The 5,770-nt window shown below is 50.1% G+C and overlaps 1 protein-coding gene across 2 annotated transcripts in view; it reads right to left on the reverse strand.

Moving 5' to 3' along the window:
• ZZZ3 (zinc finger ZZ-type containing 3) overlaps positions 1–5,515 on the reverse strand; it is a 31,827-nt gene extending 26,312 nt beyond the window's left edge. The window contains exon 1 of one of the 2 annotated variants that reach the window (XM_072419501.1): positions 5,408–5,515. The gene's annotated coding sequence lies outside the window, so the exon portion shown is untranslated. Of the gene's footprint in view, positions 1–636; positions 699–5,407 lie in introns of those variants that run through there. The other variant, XM_072419502.1, reaches the window with a different exon arrangement.
• Between the last annotated feature and the right edge of the window lie 255 nt (positions 5,516–5,770).

The following is a 5,770-nucleotide window of genomic DNA, read 5'->3' on the forward strand; positions in this document are numbered from 1 at the left end:
ACCCTCCATGGGGTAAAAATTCAACCCCTCCCACAGACCCTCCATGGGTATAAATCCTTTCCCTCCTACACACCTACCAATGGATCCATGAACCCTTCCTCTACCATAGACCCTCCCCTGAAATATTTAACTTAACCCAAATATAAACCCTCCTCAGGGTACCCCTCCCACAAACCCCCCTTGCCACACCCCCCACCCATAGATCTACCCCACTGGGGTATGTAGCTTTCCCCATGGACCTTTCCTTCCCTTAGGAGGATGTACACTGCCACCATGCCCCCCGTATAAATGCTTGCATTGGGGTATGTAGCCTCTCTCTATAGGATGTACCCTCTCCAACCCTGGAATATGAAGTCCCCACTCTCCCAGATCCCCTCCCCCACAAACACTACCAGTGTCCTCTCTGCTGCGGTCCTGGCATGAGCCCCAACTTTCCCCATTACAGCAACCCCATGTGCAGACCAATAAGACCCTCCCATACCCTGCAGAGACCACGCCCCCATCTCCTGCTTCCATACACCAGGCAAATCCCGTCCTTCACGTGACCCGTCAGGCAGCGCGCACCCTTCCCCTCCCACTGTGCGCAACACCCGCGCCCCTCCCTCCGCCTGCTCATCATCCCGGTCCCGCTCTCACCTCGCCTCACTCCCCGGACATGTCTCCCTGCACATTCCCGCGAGATGTACACCCCCCTCTCGCGAGAACCAACAGCGGCGCGCGCACCTAGCAACAACAATCCGAACAAGAAGGGGGCGTGCCTCTCCGCTCCGCCCACTGACCAGGGTAGAACCACACACGCCAGACCCGAGCTACGCCCGCTTTGGGGGCGGGATTTCACCTGCTCGAGCCTCCAACACGTGAGCGGGCGGGAGAATATCAACAATGCGGACAGAGGGAAGGGGGGGGAGCATCGTATAGGGGGGGGGGGGCATTGCAGAGAGGGGGGGGGCAATACAGGAAGGAGGGCAGTACAAGGAGCAGGGGGGCAATACAGGAAGAGTGGGAGGCAATTTAGAGAGCCCCATATACAGAGAGAGGAGTGAGCTGCCCCTCAGACCCACTGGCTGCCCCTCAGACCTCTTTATTGTTTCTGGGTAACACTCAGCTGGACAAGGCCCAGTGACAAGGTTACCATGGTAATTCAGATGTCTGACCTATGACCTCCCCACCCATAGTTACTGTGTGTATGTGGTGGTCAGTGGGAAGAATGTCACCCTTACAGATAGCCAAAGAAAATCAATGGAAAGAGTTAAACTGAGCCCAGAGGCTCAAACTGCTCATGGAACAAGGAACCCCCAGCAACCTGTGCAGGAACCCTGGTTAGGAAACACTGCTCTATACTGTGCTGTACAAAAATACCCCATACCCTGCTGCAGGAAATAAACCCAACCTTACCATTCTCTGCACACTATGCCGTACCATATATATACCCCACATCATCCCATTCTTTACATATAGTAACATATACCCCATATGTGCACTGTGCTGTACGATATATATACCGCACTGTGCAATACATACTCCATGTGTACACTGTGCTGTACGATATATATACCGCACTGTGCAATACATACTCCATGTGTACACGGTGCTGTACGATATATATATACTGCACTGTGCAATACATACTCCATGTGTACACGGTGCTGTACGATATATATATACCGCACTGTGCAATACATACTCCATGTGTACACTGTGCTGTATGATATATTTACTCCACTGTGCAATACATACTCCATGTGTACACTGTGCAATACATACTCCATGTGTACACTGTGCTGTATGATATATTTACTCCACTGTGCTGTATAACAAGTAACACACCAGAACCCAGTCCTATAAAACATATATTGGAGTCTGTGCACTGTGCTGCCCCAACATGTACACAATACATATTGATAGCTCTGGGGCCAGGATCCTCTCCTGTGTCATTTGCCACCCCTATTTATTGTACAGCGCTGCATAATATGTTGGCCCTATAAAAATCCTGTTTATTATATTCATGCAGCATATGATGTACAATGTTCTTTTCAATGCACTGTGCTGTGCTGTATGAAATAAACTCAATGTCACTCTATACACAATATACATCACCCTCTGGTATAAAATTATCACACCAACATACTATAGAAAATATAAGTTGTTATAAAGGTCCCAAAAGCACAAAGTGTGTCACCCTTATCCACCAATCAGGAGTGCCTCTTGGGTTTGCCATGCAAGAAAACAACAGGAAAATAAATATAAACGCAGCTTAAGAAAAATAAAACGTTCCTTTCCGCGCCTATGCGTAGCTGTGCAAGGAGCGGTCACCCCCGACCTGGCCAATGAGAATGGCTGAAGACTTTAAACCCGAAAGAAGATTGGGTAAAGATGGCAGCACCCACACCAGAATAAAGAGGGCAGAGGGGGCACTATGGGCACATATTGAGTTTACCTGCACAGTGTGGCAAGCCCTTGAGCAGCAAATTTGCCTTGCATGGGATTTTGCAACATTTTTGTGCATCAAAAAAAACTTTTTCCCTTACTTTATTGATTTCAATAATATAACATGCACAATAAAAGCCAAAAAGTTTAGATTCCTGTTAAATAGGTAGGGATGGGGCCGCAGTCAACTTTGAATTGGCCCTCTGTGTGTCTGTTGGGGAGATTTTCCTTCACTTTCTATTAGCACAGGAAATGGTGCAAATCTCTCCAGACTACATGCAACCATCACTTCTTGTACCGTCATCACAGGGACAGGAAGTGAGAGCAAATCTCTCTCAAATTTCACATTTCCTTCCAAACCTAAAAAATTGTTCCCCTGGGTTGGGGTTTGAAAAGCAAATCTGGGCAAACAGCTAAGCACAGAGTACTCATGGGTAAGGGTGCATGTACACCTGGTGCAGTGCCCAATGCAAGAACATGCCAGTCTTATGGGTTCAGGTCAGGCTAATGCACTCTGTATTACTGCCATTACAAAGGGGACCTGACGCTTCCAAAAATACTTTGGATAATAAATATTGAAAGCAATACTCACCTCCTGGGTGACACCACTGCTGCATCCGGCTCATCGAACACCCATGCGAATTAACTTCTTGCAGGATTTTGGGTGCAGTGACAGCGTTCAAGACAGAATTTTTCGCCAGGTGGTAAGAAACTTTAGGTGGGTGGCAGCACCTGTATTGTGACCCAACTCTTCAGTAACCACCCAAAAACAGCCAGGTGGTCACTAAAAAGTGACGGGTAGTGCACCCAGCTATAAAGGGCTAGGGAGAACACTGCCTGATATCAATGTGAAGGACGCAGCAGTGAGGTGACCTGGAAAATGGTTTACAAAATTCCAAATATTTCTGCCTGCAGAGGAAAAAGGATTGCAACGCTTTATAACAAGTCACTGCAGTGCTGAACAACGCATGCATATGGGTCAAACACACCAATGCAACATTTCTGATGTCTCTAGGTCCTGAGCTGATCATGGCATAAGGGTGGTGACAATGCTTTTTTAGTATTATTATTATTATTATTATTATTAATAATAAACAGGATTTATATAGCTCCAACATATTACGCAGCGCTGTACAATAAATAGGGGTTGCAAATGACAGACGAATACAGACAGTGATATAGGAGGAGAGGACCCTGCCCCGAAGAGCTTACAATCTAGGAGGTGGGTTGCTGGATTTATGCGTCGCATTTCCCCATGTTATGTCATTACGTATCACACCCAGCTGGCCTGTTCATTGTGAATAGTCCGTCAAAGCACAAGAGTGACTGACGAGCACAGCACCACAGTGCATGGTAATGCATTACTATGCATGTGCGGGCATGATAACATTGTGCATGGTGCAAAATGCATTACAAAGATGTCTAAGGCTATATACACATGTCAGATGATTGTCGTCTGATAATCGCCCCAGGGCTAATATCAGAGAAGAATCTGGCGATTGTACAGCGCTGGTCATTCATGGATCTGTCCTGGCGGATACACGAACGATCGTAATGGAAGTGAAGAGGATAGAGCACAGCAGGGTGCTGCTCCATCATTCTCCCCCCTATCCATAGAGTAGAATGGTGATGTATGACAGTGCCTGTTCAGTCTTTTGTCGTTGGAAAGGATCGTGAAAGATCCTTTCCAGGAGCACGCTGGTTGCATGCAGTACGTCCAGCCTCCTATAGGACAGGCAATCCCACTGCAAGCCCTATTTCAGCTTTCTGTTGGTGTGTGCAATGTAGTGTAAACTCAGGTTTAGGTGAGGACAGCTTTGGGCTGATTGTAGGTTTGTGTTGATTTGCTTCAAAGAGGTTTTGTAAAATCTTGCTTGAAGCAGGTCAAGTACGGGTTAGGTGGAGGTAAACTGATGTCATCAGTGGCCAAAGGCTGGGAGCACACAGCAATTATATGAATGTGTGCAAATAATCACAACCACATGGGACTTGTTTGCTTTATAATATAGGGCAGCTGCTCTGGAGGAGCACAGCACCTCAGTATAGGGGATTAGTTTAGAGCACTCACAGCACCACGGCATAGGGCAGCCACACTAAGAGTGCACACAAGGCCACGGCATTGGGTAGCCGCACTAGTAGTGCACACAAGGCCACGGCATTGGGTAGCCGCACTAGTAGTGCACACAAGGCCACAAGGCCACGGCATTGGGTAGCCGCACTAGTAGTGCACACAAGGCCACGGCATTGGGTAGCCGCACTAGTAGTGCACACAAGGCCACGGCATTGGGCAGCCACACTAGGAGTGCATACAAGGCCACGGCATAGGGCAGCTGCACTAGAAGCGCACACACTGCCGGCTGCCCTACCCTGTGCACTAGGAGCACATACAATGGCACGACTTAGGGCAGCCGCACTAGTAGCGCATACAGCGCCATGGCGTAGGGCAGGCAGACTAGGAGCACATACAGCGCCACAGCATAGGGCAGGCGCATTAGGAGCACTCACAGCGCCACGGCATAGGGCAGCCGCGCTAGAAGGGCATACAACGCCACGGCATAGGGCAGCCGCACTAGTAGTGCACACAAGGCCACAGCATGGGGCAGCCGCACTAGGAGCGCATACAGTGCCACGGCATTGGGCAGCCACACTAGGAGCATGTACACCACTACTGCATATGTATGCCACATTTGGTGTTCACAACCACCACTGCATGGAGCAGCCACACTGTAGGTGAACTCCACCACTGTATGGGTGTACTCCGCCACTGCATGTGGCAGCCACATTAGATGTGTGCACTGCTTACTGCTGCAACAATACAGATATACACCGCCACTGTATAGGGAAGCCGCACAAGAGTTGCACACCGCCACTGCACGGGGCAGCCACATTGTAGTGCACGCCCTCGTCGCACGGTGCGGTCGGTGATGGGGGAAGCGGTGTACGGTGAGGACAGGAAGTACCGGTCCCCCGGGGATCTCACCTCACTAGCAGCCGCTGTCCGCCGGATCCTCCTCGGGGAGTCAGGCCGCTGCACACTGGCCGGAAGCCCCCACCACGCTGACAGCACTTCCGGCTGTAGGAGAGCGACACCTGTCGGAGCCTGAGGGAAATGCGGGGTGAGAGTCGTGTGAAAGAAGCTGCTATTCATGGTACTGGGCTGGGGATCACTCCTCTCTGCCCGACATAACACTGTGCACCCCCAGCTGTACCCCTAACACGACCATGTACGCCCCTTGCTGTGCCCCTCCACGACACATGACTCTGTACACCCCAGCTGTGTCCCCCCCACGACTCTGTACACCCCCAGCTGTGTCCCCCCCCCACATGACTCTGTACACCCCCA

This window comes from Pyxicephalus adspersus, chromosome 8 (genome assembly GCF_032062135.1).
Source record: "Pyxicephalus adspersus chromosome 8, UCB_Pads_2.0, whole genome shotgun sequence".
NCBI lineage: Eukaryota > Metazoa > Chordata > Amphibia > Anura > Pyxicephalidae > Pyxicephalus > Pyxicephalus adspersus.